Consider the following 13688-nt stretch of genomic DNA (forward strand, 5'->3'; position numbering starts at 1 on the left):
ATACACACAGAGAGAGAGAGAGAGAGAGAGAGAGAGAGAGAGAGAGAGAGAGAGAGAGAGAGAGAGAGAACCTCAGACCTTATTCAAAGGGAAATTCCCCAATGTCTTGGCTTTTTCTGAATCTTTCTCTCCCTTCAGTGACTAGAAGAGTTGGGATTACCATCTTCCTTTTCAAAAAAAGAAGCTAGAAGAGTAGAAGAGAAAATGGAAAGACCAAATCTTTTTTTTTTCTCTTGTTCTCTTCAACTCTATCCCATCTCTCATTAAGGAATAAGATATTGCTGAGAGTTCCCTATCAGTGACCTGTGGGACTCATATTATATTTGTATAATGAAAAGGGTTTTACAGGAACTTTGCATCTCTATTATGTTTAGTTTACTTTTATTTTAAATTTATAATAAATTCAACATGTAACTTTCAAAACCAAAACAATCTGTGGTTCTTTCTGGGCTTCCTTCTGTTCTCTTTTGCACATTTTTTTTTCTTTTTAGATGCTTCAATTACTCTCTATTTTTTTAAAATTTTCCTTTCCTTTCCTCTTCTTTCTTTCTTTTTTCACTACCCCATCTTCCTCTCCTATCTACCCTATCCCTATTAGTAAAGAAAAAGAAAGCCCCTGTAACAAATATTCATAATCAAATAAAGCAGATTCCTACATTGGGTGTGTTGGAAAATGTTTTTGTTATTGTGTATCTTGGACCAATTACCCTTCTGTCAGTAGATGGGAAGTATGTTTCATCATTAGTACTCCAGTAATTGGTTATAGCATTAATTAGGGTTGTTAAGTCTTTCAAAATTGTTTTTTTACAGTATTATTATTATCATTATATGTCTATTCATTATACATATACATATACATATATATCTCATTATATTTATTCTTCATCAGCTCATACAAATTTTCCTGGATTTCTCTGAAAACATTCATTTTATTTCTTTTCTCAAAATAATGTTCTACTAAAACCATAAACTATAATATATTTATCTATTCCTTTCATAGACATATCAACAGTTCCTAATTCTTTGCCATTACAAAGACAGATGATTTTTTTTTGCTTATGGGTCATTTTCATTTTCCTTTGTTCTTTTATAATCCTGAAATGGAAATGTTGAACCAAAGGGCAGGCACAATTTAGTGACTTTGGATATATGGTTCTTGATGGTTTTCAAAAAAGTTCAGTTAATGCATGTCCTATTGCCAGTTGAAGGGGTGTTATATTTAGATTCAAGCCAGTCCAATAAACATCATTTTTTTCTTTTTTGTCATTTCTAATAATCTTATGAGTATAAGGTAGAAATCTTAAAGGTAGACACAGAAAAATTTTAAAAGTGAATAGAAAGGGGGGCAGCTAGGTGACACAGTGAATTAAGAGCCAGACCTGTATATGAGAGGTTCTGGGTTCAGATCTGGCCTCAGACAGTTCCTAGCTGTGTGGTCCTGGGCAAGTCACTTAACCCCCATTGCCTAGCTCTTACCATTCTTCTGCCTTGGAACCAATACTCACACAGTATTGCAGGTGGGGGAAAGTGACCAGGAAGAGATATGTAAATGGCAATCAAAATAAAATGAGTCTTCATCCCTTCAAGTTGATTGCTTATGCTAGACATTTAACAGTAAGGCCACATACACTCTTGGCATTATGTAGATCCTAATGAACACAGTTTGTAAAGGAAGCCACAGAAGTCAGCAGAATCCAAACTTTACAAATCAAAATATTAAATATCACAGGGCTCAATGGCATGGAAGCCATAAAAAACTAGGTTCTGTAACAAGATAAAATGAACCCCACACCATATAAATGCAAGCTCACTATAGTTCATTAAGTTTGAATCTATATACACTAACATACTTCTTAAGCTAAATAGGTAAAGTAAGTAGGCCAACAGGGGATACAGAGAAGCCCTTATAGTTCTCATGGATCCTGCTTAGAAAGGAAGCAAAAGAGGAGGCTATTCCCTAAGATAGGTCAATGACAGTATAAGTCACTATATCAGTTACTAAAGAGAAAGCATAAATGAACAAGACTGTATATTCAAGGAAGATAACAATAGACTGTGAGTTTCTTGAGGCCAAATGCTGTCTTTTGCCTCTTTTTGAATCCTCAATTCTTAACAAAGAACATGACATAGAGTAGGCACTCATTAAATATTATTGACTAAGTGATAGACTCAAGGAGATTAAAATCAATCTAGTATTTATACAGAATCAGACAAAATAATTCATCTCTCTGACTGGTTGCATCTAGTCACTGTGCTTAAGGCCATGACTGAAACAGAAGGAATGAACATAAAATAGGAATGGGGAAAGGAAGGAATTGTGAAGCAGCTGCCATGAGGTCTGCAACCATAGGGCTCATATGGAACCAAAACAGCCTATGGCTATGTCCCAAAAGAGGATTTGAAAGAGCTTAATGTTTTTTGCCTCCAACCCAAAGCCAAATACACCATCAGGCAGATGGAAATATTTTGGATTGCAAAATTAAACAATGTGCCTACTGTATTGCAGAAACAATTATTTAAATCTATTGGAAACATATCTATGGTTAAAAAAATTTTGCTACATACACACACACACACACACACACACACATTATTTGCCCTCCTTTTCCCTGGGAAATGCACTCTTTCCACCAATATGTGGGAGGATAGGCTCCAAGCTATTTCCCAGACTGCTTTATATATCTTTTTATCTATTTTCCTTCTGAAGAAGATCAGAAATGAGGTATATGTGTTCGGGTGGAGACTCATCAAGCCTTCCAATGAATCTCCTGATGAGATTCTTCTCTTCTTCCAAGACCTTTTCCAGGAAGATGGCAGCTTAGAGGAAGCGAATCTTAAAACCTCCCCACCCTTACACACTGAGATAGAAAACAATGCACTTTGAGAAGAAAGAGGACCAAATCTAATAATGGGACAGAGCATGGGAAACCCTACTGCAGCATAATTAAAAAGGTATGCCAAGAAAAAGGCCTCAATTCTTGACCTGTTGGGTCTGCGGCCATAGAAGGGGGATCCCAGGACTCGTCCCCCACATGCTGTGCAGAGTCAGCTATCATGAACTCTGACAGAACCAAAGAAAAAAGAGATAAGATTAAAAGAGATAGGGAAGGTAACTACATACTAATAAAAGGCAGTATAAACAATGAAGAAATATCAGTACTCAATATGTATGCACCAAACGATATAGTTTCCAAATTTCTAAAGGAGAAGCTAGTGGAACTGAAGGATGAAATAGATAGCAAAACCATACTAGTGGGGGACCTCAACCTTCCCCTATCAGATCTAGAGAAATCAAACCAAAAAATAAATAAGAAAGAGATAAGAAGTTCCAGGTTAAGATGGTAGCAGAGTAAAAAGCAGCTGCTTACCCTCTCCTAACTGAAACATATAGGACTCCTGAAGGGGACATAAAAACAAATCCAGACGAATGAAGGGACCCCACAACATGGCTCAGTGGGATCAGGGCATTTCCATGCTATAAAGAGGTGAAACAGGTCTTACTAGAGTGCAAGCTGAGCAACCCCTTCACCCACCCCTAACACCACCTACAGTGCCAAGGCCAGCGCACAAGAATTAAAGCATGTTTGGGGCACCCATTAAGTCATTGGCAGCTCCAGGGCCTACTCCTGAGAGCAGCAAGACTTAGGACCCAAGAGGCTAAAGAACACAGTTACTTTGAACACAAACCTTGAGCGCAGGCACGGGTGAAGGCATTGACATAGGCTCAGACAAGGATCTGGAGCTCAGGCTTGGACCTCTAGTGGGGACCTTGTGCAGACAGGTGCATGGCTATGGAAGCAGCACCCTGAGACTGTTGAAGGAGCCTCAGCAGAGGGGCAGGTGGGGGGACCACCAAAAGGCTTGACCCTGAGAACAACGAGACCTGAGACCTTGGGAGCCTAGAGAGCACAGAGAGACCCTGAGTTTGAGGATAAAGCTGAGAAGGCACAGGGCTGAAAATGGCAAGCCAAAATCAGGAACCCAGAAGAGAAAGATCATGAAGAAAAAATCTGTAACACTCCACAACTTTTACACAGAGAAAATCCAGACAACAGAGCAAACAGCAGAGGAGAACAAACAAGTAATCACATCCAAACATTCACAAAATAATGAAAACTGGTCACAAGCTATTGAAGAGTTCAAATCTGAGATGATAAGAAAGATGGAAGAGATCTGGCATGAAAATAACAGCTTAAAAGGCAGAATTTTGCAAATGGAAAGTGAGGCTCAGAAATCAAATGAACTGATAAGCAAATTGAACAACAGAAATGACCAGATTGAAAAGGAAAACCAAAAGATTATAGCCAAAAACCAGTCCCTAAAGGCTAGAATTGAACAATTAGAAGCTAATGATCTCTCAAGACAGCAAGAACAAATAAAACAAAGTCAAAAGACTGAAAAAATAGAAGGAAATATGAAATATCTCAATGAGAAAGTGACAGACCAAGAAAACCGGTCTAGAAGAAACAATTTGAAAATCATTGGTCTCCCTGAAAAAGCAGAAATTAATAGAAATTTGGAGTCCATACTAAAAGAAATTATTTAGCAAGATTGCCCTGAAGTTCTACAACAAGAGGGCAATATAGACGTTGAAAGGATCCATAGATCACCCTCTACATTAGACCCTGAAAAGACAACCCCCAGGAATATAATAGCCACGTTCAAGAGCTTCCAAGTAAAAGAAAAATTCTTACAAGAAGCCAGAAAGAGACAATTCAAATATCCAGGAGCACCAATCAGGATCACACAGGATCTGGCAGCATCCACACTAAAAGACCTCAAGGCTTGGAATATGATATTCAGAAAGGCAAGAGAACTGGGTCTTCAACCACAGATCATCCAAACTAACAATATACTTCAAGGGGAAAGTTTGGGCATTAAATAAGATAGATTTCCAAGTATTTGCACAGAAAAAATCAGGACTAAATGGAAAGTTCAATATCCAACCACAAAAGCCAAGAGAAACGTGAAAAGGTAAATAAGAAACAGAGGGAAAAGAAAGAAAACTCATGTTTTTTTTTAAATTTGCCCCTTTAAGGGCTTCAATAAGATCTAATTATCTGTTTTCCTATGTGGAGAAATGCTATGTATAATACTCTGTAGTGAACTCTATTCACTATTATAGTATTCACTATTATAGTAATCAGAAGAATAATTAATAGGGAGAGTCTGGAATACTAAATGGTCTAAGATGATATGGGGATCAGAAAGAGGGGGGTGAATAGTAGGGGACACCAAGAGAAACTTGAATGAATAAAAAAAATAGAATATTCTATTACACACAAAGAGGGCATGGGAAGGAGAGGGGATGAATACTATTATAAGAAGGAGAGGAAGAGACCATTAAGAGGTAATATTTAAACCTTACTCTCAGTGGAATTAACCCTGAGAGGGAAGAGTAGCTATATCCATTGGTATATAAAACACTATCTAACTTTACAGAGAAAGTCAGAAGGGATAAACCAAGGGGAACAGGGGAGTGGGGAGGTCAAAAAAGGAAGAGGAGCACAAGGGGGACGGAATTCATTAGGCATTTAAAAATAAAAAGAGGGGAATAATAAGGGAGGGGGTAAAAAGGGAAGTTTATCAAGGAAGGGGATAAGGGTTACTGGCTTAAAGCAAACAAGAGTGAAAGAAGAAGGGGTAGAACTAGGAGAGAATACAAAAATGTTGGGGAATACACAACTGATAATTATAACTATGAATATGAATGAGATGAATTCGCCCATAAAAAGGAAGCAAATAGCAGAGTGGATTAGAAACCAAAATCCTACCATATGTTGTCTACAAGAAAAACATATGTGGCTAGTGGACACACACAGGTTTAAAGTAAAGGGCTTGAGCAAAATCTTTTGGGCATCAAATGAGAAAAAGAAGGCTGGACTGGCGATTATGATTTCTGACAAAGCCAAAGTAAAAATAGATATGATTTAAAAAGACAGGGAAGGTCATTGCCTCCTGATTAAAGGCACTATAGACAATGAGGAAATAACAGTGCTCAATATGTATGCACCAAGTGGCATAGCATCCAAATTCATAAAGGAGAAACTGGCAGAGCTCAAGAAGGAAATAAATAGTAAAACCATACTAGTGGAAGATCCAAATATTCCTCTTTCAGATCTAGATAAATCAAACTGAAAAATAAATAAGAGGTAAGAGAGGTGAATGAAGTCCTAGAAAAATTAGATTTATTAGAAATGTGGAGAAAAATAAATAGGGACAAAAAGGAATACACCATCTTTTCAGTTGCACATGGTACATTCACAAAGATTGACCATGTAATAGGGCATAGAAACATTGCAAACAAATGCAAAAGAGCAGAAATAATAAATGCAACCTTCTCAGATCATAATGCAATAAAAATAATAATTAGTAAGGGCACCTGGACAGGCAAATCAAAAACCAATTGGAAATTAAATAATATGATTCTCCAAAACCAGCTAGTCAAAAAGGAATCATAGAAACAATCAACAATATCATTGAAGAGAATGACAATGATGAGACATCCTACCAAAGTCTATTGGATGCAGCCAAATCAATACTCAGGGGAAAATTTATATCCTTGAGTGCATATATTAACAAATTAGGGAGGGCAGAGTTTAATGAATTGGGCATACAACTTAAAAAACTAAAAAGTGAGCAAATTAAAAATCTCCAGATGAAAACTAAATTAGAAATACTAAAAGTCAAGGGAGAAAGTAATAAAATTGAAAGTAAAAGAACTATTGAATTAATAAATAAGACTAGAGGCTGGTATTTTGAAAAAACAGATAAAATAGACAAAGTACTGGTCAATCTAATAAAAAAAAAAAGGAAAGAAGAAAACCAAATTGACAGTATCAAAAATGAAAAGGGAGACCTCACCTCTAATGAAGGGGAAATTAAGGCAATCATTAAAAACTCTCTTGCCCAATTATATGGCAATAAGTATAACAATCTAGGAGATATGGATGAATATTTACAAAAATATAAATTGCCTAGATTAACAGCAGAAGAAATGGAATACCTAAATAATCCCATATCAGAAAAAGAAATTAAATAAAACATCAAAGAACTCCCTAAGAAAAAATCTCCAGGGCCTGATGGATTTACAAGTGAATTCTATCAGACATTCAAAGAGCAACTAATCCCAATACTATACAAATTATTTGATATGATAAGCAAAGAAAGAGTCCTACTAAATTCCTTTTATGACACAAATATGGTACTGATTCCAAAGCCAGGTAGATCAAAAACAGAGAAAGAAACCTACAGACCAATCTCCCTAATGAACATAGATGCAAAAATCTTAAATAGAATACTAGCAAAGAGACTCCAGCAAGTAATCAAGAGGATCATCCACCATGACCAGGTGGGATTTATACCAAGAATGCAAGGATTGTTCAATATTAGGAAAACCATCCAAAGCAGTTCTAAGGGGAAATTTTATATCACTGAGTGCATATATTAACAAATTAGGGAAGGCAGAGGTTAATGAATTGGGCATGCAACTCAAAAAATTAGAAAATGAACAAATTAAAAATCTTCACATGAAAACTAAGTTAGAAATACCAAAAATCCAAGGGGAAATTAATAAAATTGAAAGTAAAAGAACTATTAAATAAGACTAGAAGTTGGTATTTTGAAAAAAACATAAAATAGACAAAGTACTGGCAAATCTAATAAAAAAGGAAAGAAGAAAACCAAATTAACAGTATCAAAGATCAAAAGGGAGACCTCATCTCTAATGAAGAGGAAATTAAGGCAATCATTAAAAACTCTCTTGCCCAATTATATGGCAACAAATTTAGCAATCTAGGTGATATGGATGAATATTTATAAAAATATAAATTGCCTAGATTAACAGCAGTAGGAATAGAATACCTAAATAATCCCATATCAGAAAAAGAAATTGAACAAGCCATCAAAGAACTCCCTAAGAAAAAATCCCCAGGGCCTGATGGATTCAGAAGAGAATTCTATCAAACATTCAAAGAACAATTAATCCCAACACTATACAAATTATTTGATATAATAAGCAAAGAAGGAGTCTTACCAAGTTCCTTTTATGACACAAATATGGTACTGATTCCAAAGCCAGGTAGATCAAAAACAGAGAAAGAAAACTACAGAACAATCTACCTAATGAATTTAGATTCAAAAATCTTAAATAGAACACTAGCAAAAATACTCTAGCAAGTGATCAAGAGGGTTATCCATCATGATGAGGTGGGATTTATACCAGGAATGCAAGGATGATTCAACATTAGGAAAACCATCCACATAATAGACCATATCAACAAGCTAACAAACAAAAAACACATGATTATCTCAATAGATGCTGAAAAAGCTTTTGACAAAATACAACACCAATTCCTACTGAAAACACTAGAAAGTATAGGAATAGAAGGTCCTTTCCTAAAAATAATAAACATTATATATCTTAAAACATCAACAAGCATCATATGCAATGGGGATAAATTAGAAGCCTTTCCAATAAGATCAGGAGTGAAACAAGGATGCCCATTATTCACCTCTATTATTTAACATTGTACTAGAAACACTAGCAATAGCAATTAGAGAAGAAAAAGAAATTGAAGGTATTACAATAGGCATTGAGGAGACTAAGCTATCACTCTTTGCAGATGATATGATGGTCTACTTAAAAAATCCTAGAGAATCAACTAAAAAGGTAGTAGAAATATTCAACAACTTTAGCAAAATTGCAGGATACAAAATAAATGCACATAAATGATCAGCATTTCTATATATTTCCAACACATCACAGAAGCAAGAGGTATAAAGAGAAACACCATTTAAAATCACCCTAGCCAATATAAAATTCTTAGGAATCTATCTACCAAAACAAACACAAGAATTATATGAACATAACTACAAAACACTTTCTAAACAATTAAAACTAGATCTAAACAATTGGAAAAACATTTATTGCTCATGAGTAGGACAAGCTAACATAATAAAAATGACCATTCTACCCAAATTTATTTACTTATTTAGTGCCATAACTATCAAACTACCAAGAAACTTTTTTACTGAATTAGAAAATACTATAACAAAGTTTATTTGGAAGAATAAAAGATCAAGAATATCAAGGGAAATAATGAAAAAAAAACCTTGAAGGAAGGTGGCTTAGTAGTACTAGATATTAAGCTATATATACTATAAAGCAGCAATCATCAAAACAATATGGTACTGGCTAAGAGACAGAAGGGAGGATCAGTGGAATAGACCTCGGGTAAGTGACGTCAGCAAAACAGTATATGATAAACCCAAAGAGCCCAACATTTGGGACAAAAATCCACTATTTGACAACTGCTGGGAAAATTGGAAAACAATATGGGAGAGATTATGTTTAGATTAACATCTCACATCCTACACCAAGATAAATTCAGAATGAGTGAAAAACTTGAATATAAAGAGGAAACTGTAAGTAAATTAGGTGAACACAGAATAGTATACTTGTCACATCTCTGGGAAATGAAAGATTTTAAAACCAAGCAAGAGTTAGAAAAAAATTACAAAATGTAAAATAAATAATTTTGATTACATTAAATTAAAAAGCTTTTGTACAAACAAAACCAATGCAACCAAAATTAGAGGGGAAACAACAAATTCAGAAAAAGCCTTTATAACAAAAATTCTGACAAAGGCTAATTATTCAAATACATGAGGAGCTAAACCAACTGTACAAAAAATCAAGCCATTCACCAATTGATAAATGGGGAAGGGGCATGAATAAGCAATTTTCAGATAAATAAATCAAAACTATCAATAAGCACATGAAAACGTGTTCTAAATGCCTTATAATTAGAGAAATGCAAATCAAGAAACTCTGAGGTACCACCTCACACTGAGCTGAGTGGATGAAATAACAGCAAAGTGATGTAATATATATTGGAGATGATGTGGCAAATTTGGGACTTTAATGCATTGCTGGTGGAGTTGTGAATTGATCCAACCATTCTGGATGGCAATTTGGATCTATGCCCAAAGGGCTTTAAAAGACTATCTATCTTTTGACCCAGCCATAACATTGCTGGGTTTGTACTCCAAAGAGAAACTAGGGAAAAAAGACATACAAAAATATTTATAGTCACACTCTTTGTAGTGGCAAAAAATTAGAAAATGAGGGAATGTCCTTTGATTGGGGAAGGCTGAACAAATTGTGGTATATGTTGGTGATGGAAAACTATTGTGCTCAAAGAAATAATGAACTGGAGGAATTCAATATGAACTGGAATGACCTCCAGGAATTGATGCAGAGTGAAAGGAGCAGAACCAAGAGAGAGGTTGATACAGTGTGGTATAATCCAATGTAAAGGACTTTTCTACTAGCGGCAATGCAATGATCCACGATGACTCAGAGGGACTTATGAGAAAGAATACTTTCTACATTCAGAGGAAGAACTCTGGGAGTGGAAACACAGAAAAAAAAAAAAGAACTGCTTGATCACATGGGTTGATGGCGAAATGATTAGGGATATTGACTATAAAAGATCACCCCAGTGCAAATATCAATAGTATGGAAATAGGTCTTGATCAATGACACATGTAAAACCCAGTGGAATTGTGCATTGCCTATGGAAAGGGGGTGGGGGAGGGGAGGGAAAGAACATGAATCTTGTAACCATGGGAAAATATCCTAAATTAATTCATTAAATAAAATTTTCAGGGTTAAAAAAAAAGGATTGTATGTTGAGAAATTGAGAAATCCTAGACATTTTCAGTCTAACCCCTTCTTTTGAAAGATAAAGTAATTGCAAAATTTTCTACATCCCTACATTTAACTAATCTTTCATGTTCCCCTCTTCTTACTACGTACTTTGATAATTTTCATTTTATTTCAAAATAAAAAACACTTGGTGCCTAATAGGCACTTAAGTATTTATTGAATGTTTTTTAATTGTGTAATGTCACAAAAACATTAATTTGTTTTCACTGACCAATAAGCAAAATGTGATGTACAATAGAGAATAAATCCTGAGTGGTCAGTTTAACTTTTAAAAAGAAAAAAAAAATTCTGCGTGTTATTATAATTTGGATTTCTGCAAAATCTCATTTCCAAATCACCAGACACATGTTTTGACTGCCAATTTGGTTGCAAAATCAAATCTGTTCCATTAATCTAAGTTCTCCTCTATGTTTTGAAATGTAAATGAACTGCAGCTTCCCTAATGCTTTCCTCAAACTTATTTCTACAAGAGCAGGGGAAATTTGGATTTTCCTTTTAAAATTCATTAAGCCACAAGACTCCTGTAGGTGTGGAGTGAAACAGACAATAAGTCCTGCTGTCAACCCAGTTGGTAGCTCATGTGTATTCTTTCTAGCAAAAATCCACATCCTTCTGAATATATAATGCCTCAAGATAAATTGAAGCAAATAGATTATTCATTGGATTCTAAATTCATTTAAAACTAGATAGGTGACACAATGGATAGAATGTTGGGCCTAGAGTCAGGAAGATTCATCTTCCTGAATTAAAATCTGGTCAAAGCCACTTATTAGTTGTATGATGCTGAATAAATCATGTAACCCCATTTGCCTCAGTTTCTTCATCTGTATGATGAATTGGAGAAGGAAATGATAAACTGCTCCAGTATCTTTGCCAAGAAAACTCCAAAAGGAGTCGCAAAGACACAACTGAAAAATTACTAACAATAATAAGATAAAAATAATCTTTCAGTAATAAGGGGATCATTATAGCATGTCATGTAGCTCCTATATGCCAAACTATAATAGAAAACATAGTTAATATGTTATAGAACTAAAGAAGTGTCTGGGTCAGGAGAAGAGGCTTATTTCTGTATCTTCACTTTACTCTATGTAGTTTCCAATCTTTCAGAAATTTATGTTGAAGTTAAGTGTTTTGAGATATGGGGAAAAGTACTCTTTTATATATATTTTCAAATATAATAGAGCTTTTTCACATGACAAATCATACCTATTTGTCATACTTCAGTGGGGACAAGATAATTTACGAAAGGAGAAGGAAGAGAATTTAATTGTAATAATCATTAACATCACTGAAGATTCCTATAAGGTCTTAGTCTTGTTAACAGTATTAAGAAAATCCTGGAAAGGTGGAATGTTGAGATTGGGAGGCAAGAGGGAAATTTGATCAATAGCCAAATCTCTTTTTGGTCTCCTTAAATTCAAGGTCAATTTTTTTTGGATGGCAAAAAAAATGCAGCTCACCAACCTAGAACTCTTACCAACTATTCCACTCTGGAACCAATTTTCAGAATGGTTTTTAATATTATATATCTTCACAACATTCCTCCAAGCCCTAATGAGTGTCCTGTAAAATTGTTGGGGTTGATTGTCTTTGCATTTTTCTTTCTTTTTCTTTCTTTCTTTCTTTCTTTCTTTCTTTCTTTCTTTCTTTCTTTCTTTCTTTCTTTCTCTATCTGTTTATTTTAAACTTTTACCTTCCTTCTTGGAATCAATACTGTGTATTGGTTCCAAGGCAAAAGAGTGGTGAGGGTTAGGCAATGGGGGTCAAGTGACTTGTCCAGATCACCCAGCTGGGAAGTGTCTGAGGTCAGATTTGAACCTAGGACCTCCTGTATTTAGGCCTGACTCTCAATCCACTGAGCTACTCAGCTGCACCCTGTCTTTGCATTTTTGACTGAACCTATGATTTTATCAGGATTGGGAAGTACCAGTGTGGAAATGATCTCCACTAATGAAGAATATCAGCTCATATTTTACTTATTGTCAAAGATATTTGCCTGGATATGGAGAGATTAAGTGATTTGCCCAAGGTCATAAAAAACATAGCTAGAATGTGGAAAAGCTAAGATTTAAACCCAAACCTTACTGACTCCAAGACACTCAAAGTGTCTTCTTTCACTACTCCATGCTTTCTCTCCCTATAAAGATAATAAAGATGGAAAACATCCAGAGGAAAATCCTTAGGGTAGTGAAAAGCTTTGCGTCCATGTCATATAAAGCTCATTTGAAAAACCTGTAAATCTTTAGCCTAGTAAAGAGAAAACTGAGTGCCGATATGATAGCTGACTTCAGGTTCTGAGTAAGAAACATAAAATGCCATGAACCAGACAGTTTAAATAACCTCAATTGCCATCTGTCCTAAAATTCCAGTGGAGAAATCTTAGGACCAAACGCTCAAGCACTCCAACAATAGTCAAGTCCTCTGAAACACCAACCCTACTTGGTCTGCTATGATTGAAGGGAACAAATCTCCTGAAGAAGAGACTCTCCATCCCAGCTGCCATTAACATCAATAGCTAATCAAAATGATTTGCAGAGATTAGCTCGTTTGGACATTCTAATAATTCCACAGTAGTGATTCTACATATATTCTAATATCTATTTTACAGATGGAGAAACTAAGGCTCACAGAGGTTAAGTAGCTTGCCCATGTCTCCATAACTAGTAGATATCAATGGCAGAATTTAGGCTCAAGTTATATATATTTTTTATTTGTTCAACACTTAAGTCATATTTTAGGCTTGTTTTAGAGTCTGAAGTTGGCCCTGGTCTCAACATACCTATGGCAATGGAATTAGCAATGACAGGCTGAAACTGAAAAGACATTAAGCGTGGCCTAGTTGATGGACTGTATTGTTGTCATCCAAAAATCAACCTTGCAAAGCATAGAGAGGCTAATTTCAAAAAGTGTGGCTACAAACTGAAACTGTTTTTCTTTTTTTTACTAAAGCAAA

This window comes from Gracilinanus agilis, chromosome 1 (assembly GCF_016433145.1).
Source record: "Gracilinanus agilis isolate LMUSP501 chromosome 1, AgileGrace, whole genome shotgun sequence".
NCBI lineage: Eukaryota > Metazoa > Chordata > Mammalia > Didelphimorphia > Didelphidae > Gracilinanus > Gracilinanus agilis.